Source organism: Furipterus horrens, unplaced genomic scaffold (genome assembly GCF_987537825.1).
Source record: "Furipterus horrens unplaced genomic scaffold, mFurHor1.1.pri manual_scaffold_17, whole genome shotgun sequence".
Taxonomy (NCBI): domain Eukaryota; kingdom Metazoa; phylum Chordata; class Mammalia; order Chiroptera; family Furipteridae; genus Furipterus; species Furipterus horrens.
Window position 1 is genome coordinate 81769164 of NW_028327187.1, and position 11085 is coordinate 81780248.

Consider the following 11085-nt stretch of genomic DNA (forward strand, 5'->3'; position numbering starts at 1 on the left):
GATTGGGGTGGCTGCCTGAGCTGCAGCTGGAAGTACACAAAGGCTTCTTGGTGACCACAGGCTTCCTCAGAGAGGAGTCAGGAGGAGAGTGGATCTCTGCCTGCTGGCAGAGACAGGACTCGAACAAGTGGCATTGGCGCTGAAGGACAGGAGACAGCGTGCTGCCAGGCAAGTGAGAACATAATTCACCTTTATATTTTTCTCTAGTGGACTGCGGAGAGGGGTGGAAAGTCTGGGGGTGGTAGGCCATTCTTGAGGAGCGCAGGCACAGAGGCGCGCTCATCCACTCCCCAACCCTACCCTTGGGTCACATCAACGTGCATAGGGAAGTGCCCTCATTCACTGGCCCAGGTGCGCGGGCCTCGCGTCCAGGTGCCCCTCAGACACACCCCAACAGACATAAGATCAGTGCCCGGACGGGCACAGGGAGGGCCCACTGAATACACAGAAGACCGTGCGCACACACCCCTAGCCAGCTCCAGTGGGCGCCAGGCCCCAGACCGGAACACAGACCACTTGCTCAGGCTCTGCTCGTGCCCACCCAGATGAGTGAGGGAAGGCGGGGAGCTGCGACAATGGAACAGCGGGCAGGAGCGACTCACAGACACTCACTTCCACTGTGCACAAGTGTCCGGGGCCCCGCCCTAAGAGGAGAGAGACCAACTCCCGGAGCTCGGCTCAGCAGGACTAAGGGCATGGGCGTACAAGCGAGAAAACACCTCCACCCGGCTACAATAGGCGCCAATCGCAGGGCAAGCTCTCGGGTTGCCCCGCGCGTGCAGAAGCGCATGCTAGGACACCTCAGCTGGCTCCAGCAGGTGGCAAGGGAGCGTGCCATGCAGGCCACCACAGGCGCACAACATTGCTGCAAGGAACAAGAACCTCTGAACCGCCACATTAGACCAGCTGGGGAATGCACAAAAAAAGAAGACGACACACCAAGGCTGAACTGAGTAAAAACATTCCTTTTTTTTTTTCCTTTCCTTAAAAAACCAGAAAAGGGAGGAGAGGGGAGGAGGGGAGGGAGAAAAAAAAAGGAGAAGAAAAAAAATACCACTATATCTCTAATGCGTTCTATATAATCTCTCCTTTTCATCCTTCCTTTTTAATCGTTGTTTATTTGTTTGTGTGTCTAGTTTAGCCCCCCTTTCACTATAAATAAATAGAATATAATTACTATATAAATCCAATACAATACAATCCCACTTTCTTACTACATTCTGCATTCTTCCATCTTTGTCTTCTATTTTTATTAACATATAATGTAAATATTACCTACTGGCTTGCATAGTCTCAACTATTATTAATATATCATCCCCTCTCTCAAAAATCATATTTGTGCTCCCTAAAAACAACTGTTATCTATTTTTCTTATAGTATAAAAGCTCCAATCTCTTTATATTTATATTAATACTGGCTCGTTGGCTGACGATAGCGGGATAGAGGGTAGGGGATATTTTTGAGGGTGTGGGTCTCCTGCCTGGGCTCTGCGTTTATGTTTTTAACACCATCTCCACAAAAGAACTCAAGACAAACTGGACAGAGTGACTCTCAATCAACTAGCCAGAAGGAAGATACTACCAAAGAACATTTGAAATATAACCAGACAGCATAAACAAATGACAAAAAGGGTAAACCAAGAACATCAGGCTCAGGAGATCAAAGAGACTGCACCACTGAAACCCCCAGATCTCCTATAAAGAATCTCACACCACAAAGGTGGGAAGTCAAAGCAGACCATCCCCCCAAAAATAAAAACAAAAAGAAGAATCCAACATGGTAAGACGCAAAAATAACCCCTCAATGAAAAGAAAAGAGGACTCCTCAGAAAGACAGGTAAATGAAATAGACATAGCCCAAATGTCAGACATGGAATTCAAAACTATGGTGGTAAAGAAGCTCAATATACTCGACATCCTTAAAAACAACTATGACAACCTCCAAAGAAGTTACCAGCAGCTCCACAAACATTACAGGAAACTTGCAGAGAACTACACCAGCATAAAAAAAGACATAGAAACTCTTAACAAGAACCAGGAAGAAATGAAGAATGCAATCTCTGAACTGAAAAACACAGTAGAATCAGTCAAAAGCAGACTAAACGAAGCAGAGGATCGGATTAGTGAGTTAGAAGATAATGTAGAGAAAAACTCCCAGACAATACAGCAAAATGAAAGAAGATTGAAAAAATATGAACAAGATGTAAGGGAATTACAGGATAGCATGAGAAGATATAATATCTGGATCATCAGAATTAGAGAGGGAGAAGAAAAGGAGGATGGAATTGAAAAACTGATAGGAGAAATAGTGACAGGAAATTTTCCGAAACTGACGAGAGAAAAAGTTATGCAAGTCCAGGAAGCACACAGAGTTCCAATTAAGAGGAACCCCCAAAAATCCACTCCAAGGCACATCATAATTAAAATGGCAACATTTTGAAATGACAAAAAGAGAATCTTAAAAGCAGCAAGAGAAAAACAGCAAATAACATACAAGGGAGCTCCGATAAGGCTATCAACCGATTTCTCAACAGAAACATTACAAGCAAGAAGGGAAAGGTCAAAAATATTTCAAACAATGAAAAACAAAGGCCTACAACCAAGAATACTCTACCCAGCAAGGCTCTCATTCAAAATAGAAAGTGAAATAAGGAGTTTCTCAGACAAAGGAAGGCTAAAAGAATACATCTCCATTAAACCAGCATGACAAGAGAAGCTAAAGGGAACATTCTAAGAAAAAGGAAGAGAAAAAACAAAAAAAGAGTAGAGGAAAAGAGATACAAAAGGGAAATGAATAAGTATATGTCAATAATAACGTTAAATGTAAATGGATTAAATGCTCCCATTAAAAGACATAGGGTAACGGAATGGATAAGAAAACAGAACTGACATATTTGCTGTCTACAAGAAACACACCTCAAAACAAAAGATTTACATAGAGTGAAAGTAAAGGGATATAAAAAAATATTTCAAGCAAATGGACCAGAAAAAAAAAGCTGAGGTAGCAGTCCTCGTATCAGACAAAACAGATTTCAAAGCAAGGGCAATAAAAAGAGACAAAGAAGGACATTTCATAATACTTAAAGGAACAATTCATCAAGAAGATATCACACTGATAAACATATATGCACCCAACATAGGAGCACCCAAATACATAAAGCAAATACTAGAACACCACAAGAAGGATATTAACAACAACACACTCATAGAAGGGGACTTCAACACTCCATTATCAACAATAGACAGATCATCCAAGCAAAGAAACACCAAGGATATACAGGCATTGAACAACACACTAAACCACATGGACTTAACTGATATATATAGAACTTTTAACCCCAAAGAAGCAAAATATACATTCTTTTCAAAGGCACATGGGACATTTTCAAAGATAGACCACATAATAGGACACAAAACAAGCCTCAACAAATTCAAGAAAATTGAAATCATATCAAGCATCTTTTCAGACCACAATGCCTTGAAACTAAAAATCAACCTCAGAAAAAAAAAAATCAAAGACACACAAACTCTTGGAGAATGAATAACACGCTCTTAAATAACGAATGGGTTAACAATGACATCAAAGAGGAAATCAAGAAATTTCTAGAAACTAATGACAATGAACACACAACAGCCCAAAACCTATGGGACACAGCAAAAGCAGTCCTAAGAAGGAAGTTCATAGCAATACAGGCATATCTGAAAAGGCTAGAAGAATCTCAAATAAAAAACCTAACCATAAAGCTACAAGAACTACAACAACAACAACAAACAAAGCCTAGGGCAAAAGGAAGAAAGGAAATCATCAAGATCAAAGCAGAATTAAACGACATAGAAACTAAACGAACAATCCAAAAAGTCAACAAAACTAGGAGCTGGTTCTTTGAAAAAATAAACAAAATTGACAAGCCTCTAACCAGGCTCATTAAGAAAAAAAGAGAGAAGACACAAATAAACAAAATCAGAAATGAAAGAGGAGAAATCACAACTGATACCTCAGAAATACAAACAATTGTAAGAAATTACTACAAACAACTATATGGCAAGAAATTTGACAACCTAGTAGAAATGGACAGATTTCTAGAAACATATAACCTTCCAAAACTGAATCAAGAAGAAGTAGAAAGTCTCAACAGACAAATAACAAAGAAGGAAATTGAAACAGTAATCCAAAATCTCCCTGCACACAAAAGCCCTGGACCGGATGGCTTCACAGGTCAATTTTACAAAACATTTATGGAAGAACTAACTCCTATCCTCCTCAAACTATTCCAAAAAATCCAAGAAGAGGGGAAAATTCCAAACTCCTTCTATGAAGCCACTATTACCCTAATCCCAAAACCAAGTCAAGACACAGCAAAGAAAGAAAACTACAGGCCAATATCACTGATGAACATAGATGCTAAAATCCTCAATAAAATTTTGGCAAACAGGATCCAACAATACATCAAAAAGATCATACACCACGATCAAGTGGGATTCATCCCAGGGATGCAAGGATGGTTTAATATTCGCAAATCAATGAATATAATACATCACCTAAACAAAATGAAAGACAAAAATCACATGATCATATCTATAGATGCAAAAAAAGCATTTTATAAAGTACAACACCCATTTATGTTGAAAACACTCAGCAAAATGGGAATAGAGGGAGCAGACCTTAACATCATTAAGGCTATATATGAGAAGCCTGAAGCCAACATCATACTCAATGGACAAAAACTGAAAGCATTCCCCCTGAAATCAGGAACTAGACAAGGCTGTCCACTCTCCCCACTTCTATTCAACATAGTGTTGGAAGTCCTAGCCACAGCAGTCAGACAAGACAAAGAAATAAAAGGCATCCAAATGGGGAAAGAAGAAGTAAAATTATCACTATTTGCAGACGACATGGTAGTATACCTAAAAAACCCTATAAACTCCACTAAAAGACTACTTGATATAATAAGTGAATTTGGCAAAATAGCAGGGTACAAAATAAATATACAGAAATCTAAGGCATTTCTGTACACCAACAATAAAATATCAGAGACAGAAGCAAAAAAGAAAATACCATTTACTATAGCAACAAGAAAAATAAAGTACCTAGGAATAAATTTAACCAAAGAGATAAAAGACCTGTACACTGAAAATTATGCAACATTGAAGAAAGAAATTAAGGAAGATACAAATAAATGGAGGCAAATACCATGTTCTTGGATGGGAAGAATCAACATCATCAAAATGGCCATACTACCCAAAGCAATTTACAAATTCAATGCAATCCCTATTAAAATACCAATGACATATTTCACTGACCTAAAACAAATCCTCCAAAAATTCATATGGAATGAAAAAAGACCCCGAATAGCAAAAGCAATCTCAAAACAGAAGAACACAGCAGGCGGAATCACAATACCAGACATCAGACAATACTACGAAGCCACTGTGATCAAAACAGTCTGGTACTGGCATAAGAACAGACATATAGATCAGTGGGACAGAATTGAAAGCCCAGAAATAAACCCAGGCCTCTATGATCAACTAATCTTTGATAAAGGAGGAAGGAACATAAAATGGAGTGAGAAGAGCCTCTTTAACAAATGGTGCTGGGAGAACTGGATAGGGACCTGCAAAAAAATGAAACTAGACCACCAACTTACACCACACACCATAATAAACTCAAGATGGATTAAAGACTTAAATGTAAGCTGTGATACCATAAAAGTCCTAGAGGAAAACATAGGCAGGAAAATTTCAGATATCACACGTAACAATATCTTCACGGATAAATCTCCCAAGGCAAGAGAAATAAAGGAAAAAATAAACAAATGGGACTACATCAAACTAAAAAGTTTCTGCTCATCAAAAGAAAACATCAGCAAGATGAAAAGGAAACCAACCATATGGGTAAACATATTTGCCAATGATATCACAGACAGGGGAATGATCTCCAAAATATATAAAGAGCTTATACAACTCAACATCAAGAAAACAAACAACCCAATTAAAAAATGGGCAAAGGACCTGAACAAACACTTCTCCGAAGAGGACATACAGAAGGTCCATAGGCACATGAAAAAATGCTCAACATCATTGGCCATCAGAGAGATGCAAATAAAAACCACAATGAGATACCACCTTACACCTGTCAGAATGGCCATCATCAACAAATCAACAAACAACAAATGCTGGCGAGGATGTGGAGAAACGGGAACCCTACTGCACTGTTGGTGGGAATGCAGACTCGTGCAGCCACTATGGAAAACTGTATGGAATTACCTCAAAAAACTAAAAATGGAACTGCCATTTGAACCAGTGATTCCACTGCTAGGATTATACCCGAAAAATCCTAAAACCCTAATTCAAAAAATCTTATGCACCCCTATGTTCATAGCAGCCCTGTTTACAATAGCTAAGTGCTGGAAACAGCCTAAGTGCCCATCTGTAGATGAGCGGATCAAAAAACAGTGGTACATCTACACAATGGAATACTATGTAGCAGAAAGAAAGAAGGAAGTCCTGCCATTTGCGACAACATGGATGGAACTAGAGAGAATTATGCTTAGTGAAATAAGCCAGGCAAAGAAAGCAAAATACCATATGATATCACCCAATACAGGAAACTAAAGAGCAACACAAACAAACGAACTAAATAGGCAAAGACTAGAATAGTAGTCAGTAGGGGAAAGGGGGGAGGGAGAGAAGGGGGATAAGTAAGGGAAGGGTCTAGTCAAGGAATGTATATGAATGACTCATGGACATGAACAACGGGGTGAAATATAATTGTGGGAGAAGGGATGGTATGGGAGGGGGGAGAAATGGGGAAAAATGGGACAACTGTAATTGAATAACCAAAAAATAAAATTAAAAAAAAATCAACATACAACAAGTGCTGGCAAGGATGTGGAGAAACGGGAACTCTACTGCACTGTTGGTGGGAATGCAGACTGGTACAGCCACTATGGAAAACAGTATGGAATTACCTCAAAAAATTAAAAATGGAACTGCCTTTTGAACAAGTGATTCCACTGCTAGGATTATACCCGAAGAATCTTGAAATGCCAGTTCAAAAGAACTTATGCACCCCTATGTTCATTGCAGCACTGTTTACAATAGCTAAGTGCTGCAAAGAACCTAAGTGCCCATCTGTAGATGAGTGTATCAAAAAACTGTGGTACATTTACACAATGGAATACTATGTAGCAGAAAGAAAGAAGGAACTCCTGCCATTTGTGACAACGTGGATGGAACTGGAAAGAATTATGCTTAGTGAAATAAGCCAGGCAAAGAAAGAAAAATACCATATGATATCACCTAATACAGGAAACTAAAGAACAACACAAACAAAGGAACTAAATAGAACAAAGAGCAGAATAGTAGTCAATAGGGGGAGGGGGGAGGGAGAGAAAGGGGATAAGTAAGGGAAGGGTTTAGTCAAAGAACGTGTATAAATGACTCATGGATATGGACAACGGGGAGGGATATGATTGCGGGAGAGGGGGTGGGCTTGGTGGGGGAGAGAAATGGGGGAAAAATGGGACAACTGTAATTGAAAAACCAAAAAAAATAAATAAAATGTCAGTTATCTCTGAATTATTTTAAAGATTCAATCTAATCACAAGCAAAATCCTAACAATCATTTGGTGTGGAATTTGACAAGGTGATTCTAAACATTATGCAGTAATGTAGTAGGTCAAGAACACCAAATAAGAATTAAAAGGTAGAGGATAAGCCAGTCCTCTATTTGCATTGTAGTTGAGCATCTTGCAAGCTGAAACCATACAATATGATCTTAATCATTTTTTCAGTAGAAAAAATAATGTTCTGTGATGTTAAACATTTTGTCAAATTTAAAAACTCTTGCATGTATAAGCAATTTTTAAAATGGTAACTCTGTCATTTAAAACATTAGAAATATTGGGAGAATTCATGTGGAGGTCAGAATGGAAGCTAGTGTGAGTGGGTCCAGCAGAAGGAGACATGGCTGCCAAAGTGTTTGAATCCATTGGCAACTTGGGCCTGACCTTAGCCATTGTGGGAGGTGCAGTGAACTATGCCTTGTGTAACGTGGATCCTGGGCACAGAACTGTCATCTTTGGCTGGTTCTGTGGAGTGCAGGACATAATGGTAAGGGAAGGGATACACTTCCTCATCCCTAGGGTAGAGAAACCAGTTATCTTTACTGCTACTCTCAACCATGTAACGTGCCAGTGATCACTGGTAGCAAAGATTTATAGAATGTCAACATCACTCTGTGTATCCTTTTGTGTCTGAGTGGTAGTCAGTTTCCCCTCATCTTCACCAGCATGGGAGAAAACTGTAACAAGCATGTGCTGCCATCCGCCACTACAGAGGTAGATCTTCAAGTCAGTGTGGCACGCTTTGATGATGGAGAACACATCACCCTGAGAGAGCTAGTCTCCAGAGGTTAGCGATGGCCTTACATAGTGTGCTGCAACCTTTGAGCTCATCCTGGTTGACGTGTCTTTTACTTATCTGACCTTCATCAAGTTCACAGAAATGGTAGAAGCCAAACAGGTGGCCAAGCAGGAAGCAGAGAGGGCCAGATTTGTGGTGAAAAGGGCTGAGCAGAAGAAGAAGGTGGCCATCATCTCTGCTCTGCTGAGGGTGATTCCAAGGCTGCTGAGCTGATCACCAACTCATTTGCTAGTGCAGGCGATGGCCTAATGGAGTTGTGCAAGCTGGAAGCTGCATTCTGTACCAGCTCTCATGCTCCTGAACATCACCTTCCTGCCCTGCCCTGCCCTGCCCTGCCCTATAAAATGGGCAGTCAATGCTCCTCCAGCTACTCTAACAAGGCCTTCCCTGCCTGCACCTGCTCGGGCCATGGAGCCATAGCCCCAAGGATTCTTAACATCACTTTCCTTCTGCCCCAACCCTAGAATCACTGTGAAATTTCATGATTGGCTTCAATTGAAGGAAATAAAAGTAAATCACTTCAGATCATTAATACTGTTATCAGATAAACCCTTTCATTTTTCTCATTTACATCTAAGATTTTTACCCACCTCCCTACCAAAAATTGCCAAGTGCCTATGTAGACCAACCTGCTGGAGATCCAGCCTAAGCATTGGTAATTGGCAGCAGAAAGGAAGGGTCATGTGTATGATGGTATGGGGAGCAGTTGTCAGCCTGAGTAAACTTGTTTCCTCCAACCCTACATTTATTCAAGATCTGAAGAAGATGGCACACAGCTCAACAGAGAACGCAGGCCTCCATTTTTTCCAGCACTTCCTGCACAGACCCAACTGAGGAGAGGGACTGAGAGGGTCAGAGAGTAAGTGGTCTCTCTCTTACTATAAAGCCAATTCTCTTTAACTGTGGGGGCAGTGGAAGCAGGTGTATACAAATGACATAGATTGAAGAATCTGCCCGCTGTGAAGGTGGGTGGGCTTGATTTGCTGCCCCTCAAAGGTCCTAAAATTGGGATGTACTTGGAAAGTGAGAGAGTAGTCCTGGACTGAGATATGAGTCCTGTGGAAGACTTCCTGTCCACCCCTCACCTTAGTGTCTCTCAAATACCCAGTGGAATTCCATCTCGAAGGATTGCAACCAGAGTTGAACATTCCTGCCAAAAACATGCATTCTGCATTCCTGGCTCTATCATTCTGAGACTGCCCTTCTAGAAGGCTCAGTGCCTGTGCTTTGAAGGAAACAACCATGGAAAAAATTAAATGTGTGTAAACTGCTGTCAATAAATGACACCCAGACCATACAAAAACAAAAACAAAAAAATGAGAAATATTGACAATTAAATTACACAGGGGAACAATTTTTAACATAATTCATGTTGAGTTCGATTTTTCAGCGGTTTTAGACTTAAATAGGCATGCTGATTTCAAAACTGCAGTTAGTTTTCCTCTATCATGTCAAGTTTTTTTCTGTACAGCTTATCTTAATGTGACCACTCTAGGCTGGATCGAGCCTGGATCGAGGGAAGCACTAGTGCTCTCCTATTGGGTGAGAGCAAACCTCCCTCCAGTGGGGAGTGGTGGGGGATGACCTTGAGACCAGCAATAGGTTCATACTTGTCTAGGCTATTCAGTTATACATGAGGCAGTGTGGTGAGAGGTTGTGTGCCTCTCTATATAGTGAATCATATTCCGAGTGTAGTCCGAGTTCTTGTCTGTATATAAGGAGTTAGCAGAAATTTTTTTTTATTTACATACGTATTTATTTCCTTTCCTTCAGATCATGTCTGCCTCTGCTATTTCTTGTCATAAGTGCCTAAACAACCCTGATTCATTTTGTTATATCTGTGGCAGTTTCACTATTCCCAGTCAAGGGACAAACATCAGCGCATTTGTCAGGCAAGCCTATTTTGCATATTTTAAAGTAAAACTTGGTGATCAAGATAAGTCTTGGGACCCTCACAAGGTGTGCAAGCAGTGTGTCGAGAGTTTACGGATGTGGACAAAGGGAACACGTGATCAATTGCCATTTGGTATACCTATGGCTTGGTGGGAGCGCAGAGATTATTGAAGTGACTGTTACTTTTGTACAGTGAAAACGTCAGGATATAACAAGAAACTTAAATGTAAAATAGAGTTGCCTAGTCTACCATCAGCTATATACCCAGTGCCTCATTCAGCTGAAATCAGTGCCAATTTTCATTGAACTACCCTCTTTCAAAAAACAGGAGTATGGTGAAGAACTAAGTGACAGTAACAATGAAGATTTTGAAATTGAAAATGACTCAGTTCATAAGGGATTTGATCAGCATGACTTGAATGATTTGGCATGAGATTTAGTACTATCCAAAAAGGCTTCAGAACTCCTAGCATCAAGACTGCATGAGAAGTCCTGGCTGCTGTGGCTCAATGGATTGAGTGTTGGCCTATAAACCAAGTGTCACTGGTTCAATTCCCAGTCAGGGCACATGCCTGGGTTGCACGCCAGGTCCCCAGTTGGGGGCAAGTGAGAGGCAACCACACATTGATGTTTCCTTCCCTCTCTTTCTCCCTTCCCCTTTTTAGAAAAGCAAATGAATAAAATATTTTTTAAAAATAAAGAGGACACTGCTGAGAATCCTTCAGTTTCTTCCCTTGCCCCAGTCCCCGCTAGTTTAAAAAAAAAAAAG

At 40.5% G+C, this 11085-nt stretch overlaps 1 pseudogene; it reads left to right on the forward strand.

Moving 5' to 3' along the window:
- The first annotated feature begins 7964 nt into the window (after positions 1 to 7964).
- On the forward strand, positions 7965 to 8887 carry LOC149991429 (prohibitin 1 pseudogene; annotated as a pseudogene).
- The last annotated feature ends 2198 nt before the right edge of the window (positions 8888 to 11085 follow it).